Source organism: Amblyomma mixtum, chromosome 7 (genome assembly GCF_055824585.1).
Source record: "Amblyomma mixtum isolate Tamu chromosome 7, ASM5582458v1, whole genome shotgun sequence".
NCBI classification, from domain to species: Eukaryota; Metazoa; Arthropoda; class Arachnida; order Ixodida; family Ixodidae; genus Amblyomma; species Amblyomma mixtum.
This window is the reverse complement of record NC_143018.1, coordinates 1,168,133-1,185,133: the sequence shown is the minus strand read 5'-3', so window position 1 is coordinate 1,185,133 and position 17,001 is coordinate 1,168,133. Positions and strand designations below refer to the sequence as shown.

General features: G+C 44.9%; 1 long non-coding RNA gene across 1 annotated transcript; it reads right to left on the bottom strand.

Annotated features, from left to right (window-relative positions):
- Positions 1–10,046: 10,046 nt before the first annotated feature.
- Positions 10,047–16,020, bottom strand: LOC149334785 (uncharacterized). Its single transcript, XR_016284651.1, has 2 exons — positions 15,946–16,020; positions 10,047–10,222 (listed from the first exon to the last, which is right to left on the bottom strand). It is a non-coding gene; the product is annotated as an uncharacterized LOC149334785 (long non-coding RNA).
- Positions 16,021–17,001: the final 981 nt, after the last annotated feature.

Here is a 17,001-nt window from a genome sequence, read left to right as displayed (position 1 = left end):
ATGTAAATAATGTAAATAAGTGTATAAAGTTTTTCGTTACCTTCCTCCGAACCCAGTCTCCCATCCTCCTCGTCCCATCACCGGTCCCCGGCCATGCTACCCGGGTCGCAACAACTGGTTGGCAGCGGTGGAATCGTCTGCGTGGTGTCCGTGCTCCGGTTTTGGTGAGTGTACTGCCTTCTCTCCTTGAGTATTTCCAGGCTTAGCGTTTGTGCTGCTCTTCCTGGTAGTGTAAGTTGGTTGCAGCAGCCTGTTCGGATTTGTGCCTTGCGCTGCACCAACATCCTTGAGAGACTTGCGATTACATTGTTACCGAGCACATAAGGGCAGTCATGGATTGGCGAAAGCTGCGGAAGAAGGACCTGATCTCCTTATGTGGGGAATTAGGGATTAATTGTGGGGAAAATATGAAGAAATTGCAGGTTGTCAGTGCGATAGAGGCCCTCGGTTTTGGGGATGAGGAGATAGTGTAGCACTGGGAGGAACTGGAATTGGAGGAACAAAAGCGAAAAGAAGAGTTGGAGGAACAGAAAAGAAAAGAGAAATTGGAATTGTAGGAACGAAGAAGAAAAGAGGAATTGCAATTAGCGGAAAAAAAAGAGGAGAGGAGCAGGAACGGCGTAGGCTCCGAGAGGAGCAAAAGAAAAGAGAACTGCTTCTGCAGCAGGAACGGCGAAGGCTCCGAGAGGAGCAAGAGATAGAATGGCAGGAGCAATGTCGTAAGAGACGCGCTGAGCTCGAGGAACTACGTGAACGACAGCAGCAGGAGCTCGTACGTATGACTCGGCTTCTCAGATGGCGAAGGGCCCGGGATCGGTTGAGGACTTTTCGAAGAGGCGAGAGCTTCAGAACTTTCCTCGAGAATTTTGAACAGATATGTACGGAAGAGGAGCTAGATCAGGGCGAATGGTCAATGATGGTGCTGGCTATCCTCCCTTGTGATGTCGCCGCCGTATTAGCGCGGCTGTCCGATGAGGATGCCCACAACTACGACAAAGCGAAAAGTGCCCTCTTCCGATACTTCAGAATTCGTGTAGAGACCGAGTCAAAAGGCCGAAGTGATGGCAGCAGGCAGCGCTCCCATCAGTGCGTCAGCGACCAGCCAACGAGCCCCGCTTGGTCAGCTACGCACAAAACAGGGGCTCAGAAGAGCAGTGACAGGGCAGGTATAAGCGTAGAGAGAACTGCCAGTTCAGCAGAAACAGCGGCAGGATCTGTTGATTTAAAGGCAGAGGAAAAGGATTGTAGCACCGCCAGCAATAACAAAGGCACTAGCGATGATTCGTTTGAACACGCTGGCAACAAAGAAATGAGTCACAGGTCAATATCGAACCCTCAGAGCCATGGCGATTTGAAAGGGAAGGACGAGGCAGAGGCAGCTCAGGGTCACATAGACTGCGAAAAATCTCATCTGAATACAGCTGGTGAGACAACCGAGAAAGGTCCTTTGAAGGTAGATGACGACAGAGTCGCAGCGGCCAGCAACAGAACGCCGGACAGTAAGGCACCGAGCTCAGAGAAAATCGCAGAGGCGTGCTAGTTTTCAGAGAGGTCGTTACCTAGCACTGACTGTGGGGCTCAGGTAGTTTTGCTATGCGAGGAAAATTCCGCACGCGACGAGCCTCCGGGAATTACTGTGTTGGCTTTTGACGCTGCGGCGACGGCTGGCACCTTAACACGTGACGGCACCGCAATACCAGAAAGCGCGCCCCTTATAAAAATGGTCTATAGACTTTCTATAGACTTTTTATAGACTCTATAGCCATCCTATAGACTTTTCCTTTTGTCTATAGACAGTCTATAGAAAATCTATGGACTAAAGTCTATAGCTGCTTCAATTTTCTTTTGTCTATAGACGGTCTATAGACTCTCTATAGACTAAGGTCTATAGCCGCCCCAATTTCCTTTCGTCTATAGACTGTCTATAGACCCTCTATAGACTAAAGTCTATAGCTGCCTCAATTTCCTTTCGTCTATACACTGTCTATAGACTCTCTATAGACTAAGGTCTATAGCTGCCCCAATTTCCTTTTGTCTATAGACTGTCTATAGACACTTTATAGACTAAAGTCTATAGCTGGCTCAATTTCCTTTTGTCTATAGATGGTCTATAGACTCGCTATAGACTGAAGTCTATAACTACCTCCATTTCCTTTCGTCTATAGACGGTCTATAGACTCGCTATAGCCTAAGGTCTATAGCCGCCTCAATTTCCTTTTGTCTATAGACTGTCTATAGACTAATGTCTATAATTGCTTCAATTTCCTTTCGTATATAGACGGTCTATAGACTCGCTATAGACTAAGGTCTATAGCCGCCTCAATTTCCTTTTGTCTATAGACTGTCTATAGACTAAAGTCTATAATTGCTTCAATTTCCTTTCGTCTATAGACGGTCTATAGACTCGCTATAGACTAAGGTCTATAGCAGCCTCAATTTACTTTTGTCTATAGACTGTCTATAGACTAAAGTCTATAACTGCTACAGTTTCCTTTCGTCTATAGACGGTCTATAGACTCTCTATAGACCAAGGTCTATAGCTGCTTCAATTTCCTTTTGTCTATAGAAGGTCTATAGACTCTCTATAGACTACAGTCTACAACTACCTCAATTTCCTTTCGTCTATAGACTGTACACTATAGATAGTCTACTGCCTATAGACCAGTCTACAACAATCGTAATTTTATCTAACAATGTTCGATACACTGACTTTCGACTAAGTCCAGAACAATGTCAATTCATTTTTGCACTGCATGTTGAGGGGACCTGCATCTAGTGACCGCAACTATGTCGGGAGTCCCCCACCTCCTTCGCTATGACGGAAATTAAAAAGTATTGCGTAAGGCCATTACAACACCCTCCTGTATATTGTTTTCAGGACCATTGACAAGCTCCTTTTCGTTATACCGTGACGTATATTGTCAATACAATTATATATTAATGCTAACAAGTAAGCCGAGGAAAGGCAGCCGTTCTTGAAGTAAGGGCGCCCGCAAACTGTACTACATCGAACGAATACGCTGTCCCTTAAAGGAATCGCTCTACACAATTCTATTCCATATTTCGATCGTTACTGTCCAACGCGCTGAAATCAGACACATTTCATCAAAGGTTCTACATTTCTCTTTAAAACGTCCTGAAAATAAAGGGGAAAATACGGGTGTGAGAATTCAAGGAAGCGCCCATCCCTTAGAAACACTTTAGATTAATCTCAAAGAGCCTTGTCCTCTGTGCGATTAACATCTGCCATTTCTACCTTTCCAGTTTGTATTCACGTGAATAAGTGCTGCGACGCAACAATCACAAAGCCAGTATTTTTTCGTTCCTACCCTTGCACCTGTTGCTTCGGAGCCGATGACACGCTGATGTGGCGCATATCAGTTTTCTAAACACGTACACACGCAAAAAAGACGTTATGCTATGCAACCTTATAATTATTATTTGAGAATTGTACCACATACTATTCGGTGGGAGATGCGGCGCGTATACCGACAAGAAGTTAGATTTCGGTTCTGTTTTCACGAAAACAATAAGATTTTTAGAGGGTAAGCGAAGAATTTAAGCTTATAAACCAATTGCCTTCTGTGGTCTTCGATATCAGATCAAGCTGCACACGGCAAGAGTGCGAGCGATAAAGATACGACCGTGAAATGAGTTTGTTTCACGTTTACCCATTTTACCGCGAGACGGCGGAAAATCATTCGGGCTGCAAACAACCATGTGCGTGGCTGCATCAATGGCGTTGGCGTGTTTTTCGCGGATTGCGTTTTCTTCAAAATCCAGCTTCATTGTCCGCTTACGGTAAGTCTACACGTTTATATTTTATTCATTTGGTCTCCTAAACCACTCAAAGCAGCAGAACAGATTATGTGCGCAGTTACAAACGCCCTATCTTCGTTTCTAAGGCGGAAGCTATCGGGTTCTCGACTAATGCCGCTTATCTCTGTCCCGCTGTCTTTACTAACGCGCGGAAAGGCAGTCTGTGCGATGCCCTTGATGATAAGCCGCTCCTCGCGAGCTGTCTACTAGATTTTTCGTGTTTCAAGGTAGATGCGAGGCCAGAAATGTCGTTTAGCCTGTGAATGACGGCCGAAATGGAATTGTGTGTTAGTTAGCGCTCTGTGAGCTCAATTTACTTTGCACCTCCGAAAGCGTACTTACATACAGTATCGTTCAGTGGTGGATTACATTTATTTTCTTATCTTTGTGTTATCGCCTGTCTGGAAAATGGAGTGCTGTTCTTTTTGAGGTGTGCATTGCTTGCTACGTATGGACGCTCGCTCGGTGCGCGTCGTGGACGCCGACGTTTCAGCAAAGGTGTCGTGTAACGCTATAGACTGGAGCGCGAGACGTTTGTCAAAGTTGTTGGTCAAATGTTTAGGGGAATCCCCCAAGGTGGAGTAGATTTGTAATAAGGGAGTAATTACTCATTGGCATCTACCCGAGCGCAGCCATACGGCTACAAAGGAAAGCTGTACAGCTTTCTCAGAAACTTCGTAGTTAAAGAAAAATTCGTCCTGGTCCGGGGTTCGAACCCAGGACCACCGCTACACCGGAGCAGTCGCTCTACCAATTGAGCTAACCAGGACGGCAAGCTTATGGTAGGACGAGAGCGAATTGATCAATAACTCGAAGTGGGAACTGTGTTGGTCAAATGTTTAGGGGAATCCCCCAAGGTGGAGTAGATTTGTAATAAGGGAGTAATTACTCATTGGCATCTACCTGAGCGCAGCCATACGGCTACAAAGGAAAGCTGTACAGCTTTCTCAGAAACTTCGTAGTTAAAGAAAAATTCGTCCTGGTCCGGGGTTCGAACCCAGGACCACCGCTACACCGGAGCAGTCGCTCTACCAATTGAGCTAACCAGGACGGCAAGCTTATGGTAGGACGAGAGCGAATTGATCAATAACTCGAAGTGGGAACTGTGTTGGTCAAATGTTTAGGGGAATCCCCCAAGGTGGAGTAGATTTGTAATAAGGGAGTAATTACTCATTGGCATCTACCCGAGCGCAGCCATACGGCTACAAAGGAAAGCTGTACAGCTTTCTCAGAAACTGCGTAGTTAAAGAAAAATTCGTCCTGGTCCGGGGTTCGAACCCAGGACCACCGCTACACCGGAGCAGTCGCTCTACCAATTGAGCTAACCAGGACGGCAAGCTTATGGTAGGACGAGAGCGAATTGATCAATAACTCGAAGTGGGAACTGTGTTGGTCAAATGTTTAGGGGAATCCCCCAAGGTGGAGTAGATTTGTAATAAGGGAGTAATTACTCATTGGCATCTACCCGAGCGCAGCCATACGGCTACAAAGGAAAGCTGTACAGCTTTCTCAGAAACTTCGTAGTTAAAGAAAAATTCGTCCTGGTCCGGGGTTCGAACCCAGGACCACCGCTACACCGGAGCAGTCGCTCTACCAATTGAGCTAACCAGGACGGCAAGCTTATGGTAGGACGAGAGCGAATTGATCAATAACTCGAAGTGGGAACTGTGTTGGTCAAATGTTTAGGGGAATCCCCCAAGGTGGAGTAGATTTGTAATAAGGGAGTAATTACTCATTGGCATCTACCCGAGCGCAGCCATACGGCTACAAAGGAAAGCTGTACAGCTTTCTCAGAAACTTCGTAGTTAAAGAAAAATTCGTCCTGGTCCGGGGTTCGAACCCAGGACCACCGCTACACCGGAGCAGTCGCTCTACCAATTGAGCTAACCAGGACGGCAAGCTTATGGTAGGACGAGAGCGAATTGATCAATAACTCGAAGTGGGAACTGTGTTGGTCAAATGTTTAGGGGAATCCCCCAAGGTGGAGTAGATTTGTAATAAGGGAGTAATTACTCATTGGCATCTACCCGAGCGCAGCCATACGGCTACAAAGGAAAGCTGTACAGCTTTCTCAGAAACTTCGTAGTTAAAGAAAAATTCGTCCTGGTCCGGGGTTCGAACCCAGGACCACCGCTACACCGGAGCAGTCGCTCTACCAATTGAGCTAACTTCCCACTTCGTTATTGTTCCCACTTCGAGTTATTGATCAATTCGCTCTCGTCCTACCATAAGCTTGCCGTCCTGGTTAGCTCAATTGGTAGAACGACTTCTCCGGTGTAGCGGTGGTCCTGGGTTCGAACCCCGGACCAGGACGAATTTTTCTTTAACTACGAAGTTTCTGAGAAAGCTGTACAGCTTTCCTTTGTAGCCGTATGGCTGCGCTCGGGTAGATGCCAATGAGTAATTACTCCCTTATTGTCAAAGTTGTATTCAAGCGGCGCTGGAGGAATGCTTGTAGTGTGATGGATGAATAAAATTCGTTGCCGGCGCGAATGGCCGGCGCGCTCAAACACCGCGAAGAACCCACGAGCTCCATCCCATCTCCCCTTCGTTGCACACGTATGGATTCGTCCGTGTCTGTCATTAGAGCCGTTGGCCGCCGCCGCTGGCTTGCGGGCTTTTTGAAAGCTGGGTAAAGGTCGGCTCGACAAGAGGTGGCTTACATTTCGTTCCGAGTGGTTCGTTCATGAATCCCGCTCACGCGTGCACAGTTTTCTCGAATACCGTTAACGCGAGAGGCAAAGTATGTGTTTCTGATTTCAGACTGCTACGTTACGAAAGCGCCGATGTGACTCGCCGCTTATTTGCACCTAAAATTAAATTAAGCTCTCCTGTTATTATAGCTGCGCCTGTTGAAGGCGTTAATTGTTTCATTGAAATACTTCCTACTTTGAGCACGTTAAATGCTTTCGCTGATTTTTCTAGCAGCGTTGGGTTAGGCTGCCTTTATGCAAGAAACACACCTCTTTACTGCGCTGTTGGAGCTGCACTTGAAGGAAAAACTAAGTGAATTTCAGACGGTATTTTATCGTGACAGTAATTTGCTGTCTCAGCCTCGCGACTGCTTTTGAAACGGCGCAGCTGCAGCCTCTGTGTGCTGTATTAGTTTTCTGAATAATGAGCGCGGCATGGAAGCGCTGCAACCCGCTTGTTTCTAAGAGCGCGCGCAGATGTACGAGTATGCTGTTCCGTCTTTGTGCTTCAAGTTATAAGCGCAAATCTGTGGTGAACTGGTTGCTTCTGCCTGCTGGTTTTGTATAGCTTGTGCCCGTTTGAGTATCGGCTTACGTACACTCGGCCAAATCTTTAACTGGCTTAGGTGTTGCATCGCTAAATGCACCTGTAAAAAGGTGCCTTTTGGCTACACTGCTGGCATATTCATGTTGTAATTCGATGCGTGAGATGGGATTTCATAGTTTCTTTTTGTTAATATAATGTTTGAGTGGAGTAATTGCATGTTTAGATCAAAGTTATCAGAAGTATTCATCGTCTGCCGCTACGAAGAGCCGAAACAAGCGGAATACGCAGCAATGGTTATGGTGGCGCATTTGCACTAATCTGGGTAAACGACTTGTCCGCCATGAAAGGAATGGTACTTTACCCAGAGGATGAGGCCATATGGACAAGATCCATTGCTGCGTATGCCGCTTGTTTCAGCTGTTCGTAGTGGCAGACGAATGTTTCTGATAACGTTGATCTAAACACGCAAGTACTGCACTCAAACATTATATGAACAAAAAGGAACCACGAAATGACATTTCACTCGTTAAATTACAGCATGAATATGCCAGCAGTGTAGCCAAAAGGCATCTTTTTTAGAAGGTGCATTTAGCGATGCAACACCCAAGCCAGTTAAAAATTTGGCCGGGTGTACCAGGCTTAATTCACGCAGGGTATTCTGAAGCGCTTCTTCTATAGCGGTTATAAGAATAAATGCTGCAATATTCTCCTTTTTGGATCCCTCTGTAAGGTGCACTGAATCTGTATTTTATGGAGGTAACATTCTTAACAGCTCCTTGCGAGTCAATGCAGATATGTGGCACAATTGTTCGAAGTCTTCTGTTACAGATAGTGTAAAAGGATTGCCATAAAGAGATCAGTATTGGCTGTAACAGTATTGCCATACAGAAATCAATATCAGTACTGGATTCAGAGTAGAGTGTTCCAGTTATTAGGGGTCTTTGTTACAATGTTTTATGACGACACTTATAATCTGTCGTGTATTTACTGAAATGATTGAGCCGGCGTGATAGCTGAGTGGCTATCATGTTCGTATGGCGACCTGAAAGATGCAGGTTCGATTCCGGCCAGGGCGGTCGCATTTTAATAGAGGCAAAATGCTAAAGGCCGGTGTACTCTGCACAGGTGACCGAAATTATTCCCCAGCCTTTCACTTTAGCGTCTCGTAGCCTGTGTCGCCTTGGGTCTTTGAACCCCATAAAACCAAACCAAAAGATCAAGATTGCCTTTCTAGAATGGCGTAGCCAGGATATGCCTTGCATTGTAAAGCACATGTGTAGAGATGGAATGGGAATTTTTTTTTTCAGTTCCTCTTATATTATTTTTTTCCTTTGTGCTGTACAGGTGAACATGTCCGGATGATTTACTGCAGACAACAGGCCACAAGAATGCTTCTGAGGAAACTAGCCGGTCTGTTACTTTCAACTTTTATGTTACTGTGGTGCATTCTTATGGTGCATGTATTGCATATTCCCAGCCTGGATAGCTTGGAAATAAACTAAATTTGTGAGTATATTGATTGTTTCATGTGTGAACTCTGTTGTCTGGTGACCTTTTTCAATTATTGTGGACAGTCTATAGGCAGTCTATAGATAATGGTCTACTAATAGTTTAGTAGACAGAGGTCTATAGACTGTCTATAGACAAAGGTCTATAGCACTGCCAGGCCACACACCTATGGAATGTCTATAGACAGTCTATAGACATATGTCTACTGGACCAGTAGACTTTTGTCTGTAGACTGTCTACAGACAGTAATCTACAGGAAGTCTATGGCCATAAGTCTATAGGTCGTCTATAGTCCGTCTATAGACAAGTGTCTATAGACGGTCTATAGACAGCTCTATAGGAAATGCATGACCATAAGTCTATAGATCGTCTATAGACTGTCTATAGACCTGTGTCTATAGACTTCCTATAGACGTATAGACTTTCAGTAGACATTTGTCTATAGACTGTCTATAGACAAAAGTCTACTAAAAGTGTATGGCCATAAATCTATAGACTGTCTATAGACCAGTCTAAATGATTTGTCCATAGACAGTCTATAGACTTCGTAGACTAAAGTCTATAGACAGTCTATGGACTGTCTATAGAAATTTTTATAAGGGGCGCACTGAAAGTGACAGGTGAAAGATCGATTGTAAGCGAGGAATGTGCATCAGCGCTGCATCAAAACAAGGGCCATCTCAAGGATGAGGGAACGACGGCCGCTCGCGACCGAACACCCGAAAACGAATTGTGGTTGAATGAAATCGCAGGAGCGGTGGATTTTTCGGAGAGACCGTCGCCTAGCACTGCGAGGAAAGCGCAATTGGCTTCGCTGAACGGCGAGAAAAATCGTGAACATGACGGGCCTTTGGAAATTGATGCTGCGGCGAGTGCCGGCAGCTTCCCTTATAAAAATTTCTATAGACAGGCCATAGACTGTCTATAGACTTTAGTCTATGAAGTCTATAGACTGTCTATAGACAAATCCTTTAGACTGGTCTATAGACAGTCTATAGATTTATGGCCATACACTTTTAGTAGACTTTTGTCTATAGACAGTCTATAGAGAAATGTCTACTGAAAGTCTATGGGTCTATAGGAAGTCTATAGACACAGGTCTATAGACAGTCTATAGACGATCTATAGACTTATGGTCATACATTTCCTATAGAGGTGTCTATAGACCGTCTATAGACACTTGTCTATAGACGGACTATAGACGACCTATAGACTTACGGCCATAGACTTCCTGTAGATTACCGTCTATAGACAGTCTACAGACAAAAGTCTACTGGTCCAGTAGACATATGTCTATAGACTGTCTATAGACATTACATAGGTGTGTGACCTGACAGTGCTATAGACCTTTGTCTATAGACAGTCTATAGACCTCTGTCTACTAAACTGTTAGTAGACCATTATCTATAGACTGCATATAGACTGTCTACAATCATTGAAAAAGGTCACCATACAGAGTTCACACATGAAACAATCAATATACTTACAAATTTAGCTTATTTCCAAGCTATCCAGGCTGGGAATATGCAATACATGCACCATAAGAATGCACCACAGTTACATAAAAGTTGAAAGTAACCGTCCGGCTAGTTTCCTCAGAAGCATTCTTGTGGCCTGTTGTCTGCAGTAAATCGTCCGGGCACGTTTACCTGTACTGCACAAAGGAAAAAATAATATAAGAGGAACTGAAAAAAAAAATTCCCATGCCATCTCTACACATGTGCTTTACAATGCAAGGCATATCTTGGCTATGCCATTCTAGAAAGGCAATCTTGATCTTTTGGTTTGGTTTTATGGGGTTCAAAAACCCAAGGCGACACAGGCTACGAGACGCTGAAGTGAAAGGCTGGGGAATAATTTCGGCCACCTGCGCAGAGTACACAGGCCTTTAGCATTTTGCCTCTATTAAAATGCGACCGCCTAGGCCGGAATCGAACCTGCATCTTTCAGGTCGCCATACGAACATGATAGCCACTGAGCTATCACGCCGGCTCAATCATATCAGTAAATACACGAAAGATTATATGCGTCGCCATAAAACATTGCAACAAAGAACCCTAATCCCTGGAGCACTCTACTCTGAATCCAGTACTGATACTGATTTCTGTATGGCAATACTGTTACAGCCAATACTGACCTCTTTATGGCAATCCTTTTACTTTATTTGTAACAGAAGACTTCGAACAATTGTGCCACATATCTGCATTGACTCGCAAGGAGCTGTTAAGAATGCCACCTCCATAAAATACAGATTCAGTGCACCTCACACAGGGATCCAAAAAGGAGAATATTGCAGCATTTATTCTTATAACCGCTATAGAAGAAGCGCTTCAAAATACCCTGCGTGAAGCCTGGTACACCCGGCCAAATTGTTAACTGGCTCGGGTGTTGCATCGCTAAATGCACCTTGTAAAAAAGGTGCCTTTCGGCTACACTGCTGGCATATTCATGCTGTAATTTAACGAGTGAAATGTCATTTCGTGCTTCCTTTTTGTTCATATAATGTTTGAGTGCAGTACTTGCGTGTTTAGATCAACGTTATCAGAAACATTCGTCTGCCACTACAAACAGCTGAAACAAGCGGCATACGCAGAAATGGATCTGGTCCATATGGCCTCATTCTCTGGGTAAAGTACCACTCCTTTCATGGCGGACAAGTCGTTTAGCCAGATTAGTGCAAATGCGCCACCAGAACCATTGCTTCGTATTCCGCTTGTTTCGGTTCTTTCGTATAGCGGCAGACGATGAATATTTCTGATAACTTTGATCTAAACATGCACGTACTCCACTCAAACATTATATTAACAAAAAAAAAACTATGAAATGCCATCTCACGCGTCAAATTACAACATGAATATGCCAGCAGTGTAGCCAAAAGGCACCTTTTTACAAGGTGCATTTAGCGATGCAACACCTCAGCCAGTTAAAGATTTGGCCGAGTGTACGTGAGCTGATACTCAAACGGGCACAAGCTATACAAAACCAGCAGGCAGAAGCAACCAGTTCACCGCAGATTTTCGCCTATAACTTGAAGTACAAAGACGGAACAGCATACTCATACATCTGCGCGCTCTTAGAAACAAGCGGGTTGCAGCGCTTCCATGCCGCGCTCATTATTCAGAATACTAATACAGCATAAAGAGGCTGCAGCTGCGCCGTTTCAAAAGCAGTCGCGAGGTTGAGACAGCAAATTACTGTCACGATAAAATACCGTCTGAAATTCACTTATTTTTTCCTTCAAGTGCAGCCCCAACAGCGCAGTAAAGAGGTGTGTTTATTGCATGGAGGTAGCCTAACCCAACGCTGCTAGAAAAATCAGCGAAAGCATTGAACGTGTTCAAAGTAGGAAGTATTTCAATGAAACAATTACAAGCGCAGCTATAATAACACGAGAGCTTAATTTAATTTTAGGCGCAAATAAGCGGCGAGTCACATCGGCGCTTTCGTAACGTAGAAGTCTTAAATCAGAAGCACATACTTTGCCTCTAGCGCAAATGGTATTCGAGAAATCTGTGCACGTGTGAGCGGGAGTCATGAACGAACCACTCGGAACAAAATGTAAGCCACCTCTTGTCGAGCCGACCTTTACCCAGCTTTCAAAATGAAGTGCCCGCAAGCCAGCGGCGGCGGCCAACGGCTCTGATGACAGACACGGACGAATCCATACGTGTGCAACGAAGGGGAGATGGGATGGAGCTTGTGGGTTCTTCGCGGTGTTTGAGCACGCCGTCCATTCGCGCCGGCAACGAATCTTATTCACCGATCACACTACAAGCATTCCTCCAGCGCCGCTTGACTACAACTTTGACAAACGTCTCGCGCTCTAGTCTATAGCAAGAAGAACTCTAGTTTGGGCTAGTTGGTTCATGATTCAACAGGAAAATGGCGCAAAAGACGTGGACAAAAGAGACAAACACGACAGGACCAGCGCCAACTTACAACTGAATTTTATTTCGCACCAAACCCGCCTTTATGTAGGCCAACACGCCCTAACATCCGTGTAATCACGCATAGGCAGTAGAAAAGATAACTGTAAGATATCTAGCACATGAAGCGCAATAGCATCCACGTAACATACTATCATGGCTAAAAAAAAAAAAAACCAACAAAAGTATAGCAAACAACACTAAAACGGTCATGACCAAGCAACTCTTCAACACCAAAAACGATACACACTCATGAGTGATACCAGATGACCAACAAGAAACGTGGAAAAAAGGTGAAGAATGAAGCGTTAAGACCAAAACAGTGTCAAAGGTAAAAAAAGGTTGAAATGGATGAAGAGTGCAAACCTTAAAAATTGGAAACCAAAAACCAGCAGCCACATGAAAGATAACCGATGACCAACCAGAAAAAAGATGGACGCGAAGCTGAGACCAAAGTCGGCGTCAAAAGTATAAAAACGCGAAAAAAATTGGAAACGAACAACCAGCAGCCATATGAATGATAACCGATGACCAACAAGAAACATGAAAAAGGATGAATGCGGAGCTCAGACCAAGGTCAGCGTCAAAGGTGTAAAAAACGAGAACAAAAACCGGCGCAAAAACCGCACATCGTCAAAGAAATCGTCAAAAATTGCAACCAATGCCAAAGGAAAGAGCGTGCACAACAAAACAAAACGAAGCGCCTACAGAAAACTTTCTAGAAAAGTGTACTCCTCGTTGCTAAGCGTAATGGATGGCTTGCTGACGCATCTGCTCCCTTCTTTCCTGATGTAAAAAGCTTCGACCACCTCTCTCTCAAATCTGTCCTTCCCACTCCTCAAAAAAATAGTTTTCTCGAACTCCGGACGGCAACCCCTGCAGGCTTTGCAATGATCCACTAGAAAGCTTCCTTCGTTATTCCGCAGATTCCGGCAGTGCTCGCTGGCTCGCTCATTAAAACATCGACCAGTTTGGCCAATGTAGCTGAGCCCGCAACTTAAGGGAATCTGGTAAACAACCCGCGTCCTGCACCGTGTGAACTTGTTTTGATGTTTCACAGTACAAGCCGGTTGTTTTTTCCCGTTAGTCATTGCGCAAAGCTTAGAAAGTTTGCAGGGGGCTGAGAATGCGACCTGAACATTATGTCTGCCTGCTACTTTTTTAAGGCTGTGTGAAACCTTGTGGATATACGGTATTACTGCCACACGGTTGCGTGAAACCGGATCTTTGCTTTTAGGACCTTGCTTCAGTTTCAGTGCTCAAGTTCAGCGATTAAAAGTAGCAGGATACCCCTCTTGTATGGTTACTTCCGTGTGTGAAGCCATACTGCAGAAGCTGAAGCAAGGTCCTAAAAGCAAAGATCCGGTTTCACGCAACCGTGTGGCAGTAATACCGTATATCCACAAGGTTTCACACAACCTTAAAAAAGTAGCAGGCAGACATAATGTTCAGGTCGCATTCTCAGCCCCCTGCAAACTTTCTAAGCTTTGCGCAATGACTAACGGGAAAAAACAACCGGCTTGTACTGTGAAACATCAAAACAAGTTCACACGGTGCAGGACGCGGGTTGTTTACCAGATTCCCTTAAGTTGCGGGCTCAGCTACATTGGCCAAACTGGTCGATGTTTTAATGAGCGAGCCAGCGAGCACTGCCGGAATCTGCGGAATAACGAAGGAAGCTTTCTAGTGGATCATTGCAAAGCCTGCAGGGGTTGCCGTCCGGAGTTCGAGAAAACTATTTTTTTGAGGAGTGGGAAGGTTTGGTTTATTGGGATTTAACGTCCCAAAGCGACTCAGGCTATGAGGGACGCCGTAGTGAAGGGCTCCGGAAATTTCGACCACCTGGGGTTCTTTAGCGTGCACTGACATCGCACAGTACACGGGCCTCTAGAATTTCGCCTCCATCGAAATTCGGCCGCCGCGGCCGGGATCGAACCCGCGTCTTTCGGGCCAGCAGTCGAGCACCGTAACCACTCAGCCACCGCGGCGGGGCAGGAGTGGGAAGGACAGATTTGAGAGAGAGGTGGTCGAAGCTTTTTACATCAGGAAAGAAGGGAGCAGATGCGTCAGCAAGCCATCCATTACGCTTAGCAACGAGGAGTACACTTTTCTAGAAAGTTTTCTGTAGGCGCTTCGTTTTGTTTTGTTGTGCACGCTCTTTCCTTTGGCATTGGTTGCAATTTTTGACGATTTCTTTGACGATGTGCGGTTTTTGCGCCGGTTTTTGTTCTCGTTTTTTACACCTTTGACGCTGACCTTGGTCTGAGCTCCGCATTCATCCTTTTTCATGTTTCTTGTTGGTCATCGGTTATCATTCATATGGCTGCTGGTTGTTCGTTTCCAATTTTTTTCGCGTTTTTATACTTTTGACGCCGACTTTGGTCTCAGCTTCGCGTCCATCTTTTTTCTGGTTGGTCATCGGTTATCTTTCATGTGGCTGCTGGTTTTTGGTTTCCAATTTTTAAGGTTTGCACTCTTCATCCATTTCAACCTTTTTTTACCTTTGACACTGTTTTGGTCTTAACGCTTCATTCTTCACCTTTTTTCCACGTTTCTTGTTGGTCATCTGGTATCACTCATGAGTGTGTATCGTTTTTGGTGTTGAAGAGTTGCTTGGTCATGACCGTTTTAGTGTTGTTTGCTATACTTTTGTTGGTTTTTTTTTCTTTTTTTTTTCTTTTTTTTTTAGCCATGATAGTATGTTACGTGGCTGCTATTGCGCTTCATGTGCTAGATATCTTACAGTTATCTTTTCTACTGCCTATGCGTGATTACACGGATGTTAGGGCGTGTTGGCCTACATAAAGGCGGGTTTGGTGCGAAATAAAATTCAGTTGTAAGTTGGCGCTGGTCCTGTCGTGTTTGTCTCTTTTGTCCACGTCTTTTGCGCCATTTTCCTGTTGAATCTAGTCTATAGCGTTACAAGACAACTTTGCTGAAACGTCGGCGTCCACGACGCGCACCGAGCGAGCGTCCATACGTAGCAAGCAATGCACACCTCCAAAAGAACAGCACTCCATTGTCCAGACAGGCGATAACACAAAGATAAGAAAATAAATGTAATCCACCACTGAACGAGACTGTATGTAAGTACGTTTTCGGAGGTGCAAAGTAAATAGAGCTCACACGGCGCTAACTAACAGTTCCATTTCGGCCGTCATTCACAGGCTAAACGACATTTCTGGCCGCGCATCTACCTTGTAACACGAAAAATCTAGTAGACAGCTCGCGAGGAGCGGCTTATCATCAAGGGCATCGCACAGACTGCCTTTCCGCGCGTTAGTAAAGACAGCGGCACAGAGATAAGCGGCATTAGTCGAGAGCCCGATGGCTTCCGCCTTAGAAACGAAGATAGGACGTTTGTAACTGCGCACATAATCTGTTCTGCACACACAGCTCTTTAGAGTGGTTTAGGAGACCAAATGAATAAAATATAAACGTGTAGACTTACCGTAAGGGGACGATGAAGCTGGATTTTGAAGAAAACGTAATCCGCGAAAATCACGCCACCGCCATTGATGCAGCCACGCACAGGGTTGTTTGCAGCCCGAATGATTTTCCGCCGTCTCGCGGTAAAATGGGTAAAACGTGAAACAGAAACCCATTTCACGGTCGTATCTTTATCGCTCGCACTCTTGCCTTGTGCAGCTTGATCTGATATCCAAGGCCACAGAAGGCAATCGGTTTATAAGCTTAAATTCTTCGCTTACCCCCTAAAAATTTTATTGTTTTCGTGAAAACACAACCAAAATCTAACTTCTTGTCGGTATACGCGCCGCATCTCCCACCGAATAGTATGTGGTACAATTCTCAAATAATAATTATAAGGTTACATAGCATGACGTCTTTTTTGCGTGTGTTCGTGTTTAGAAAACTGATATGCGCCACATCAGCGTGTCATCGGCTCCGAAGCAACAGGTGCAAGGGTAGGAACGAAAAAATACTGGCTTTGTGATTGTTGCGTCGCAGCACTTATTCACGTGAATACAAACTGCAAAGGTAGAAATGGCACATGTTAATCGCAGAAAGGACCAGGCTCTTTGAGATTAATCTAAGATGTTTCTAAGGCATGGGCGCTTCCTTGAATTCTCACACCCGTATTTCCCCCTTTATTTTCAGGACGTTCTAAACAGAAATGTAGATCCGTTGATAAAATGTTTCTGATTTCAGCACGTTGGACAGTAACGATTGAAAGATGGAATGGAATTTTGTCGAGCGATTCCTTTAAGGGACAGCGTATTCGTTCGATGTAGTATAGTTTGCGGGTGCCCTTACTTCAAGAACGGCTGCTTTTCCTCGGCTTACTTGTTAGCATTAAATATTTAATTGTATTGACAATATACGTCACGGTATAACGAAAAGGAGCTTGTCAAGGCTCCTGAAAACAATATACAGGTGGGTGTTGTAATGGCCTTACGCAATACATTTTAATTTCCGTAATAGCGAAGGAGGTGGGGGAATCCCGACATAGTTGCGGTCACTAGATGCAGGTCCCCTCAACATACAG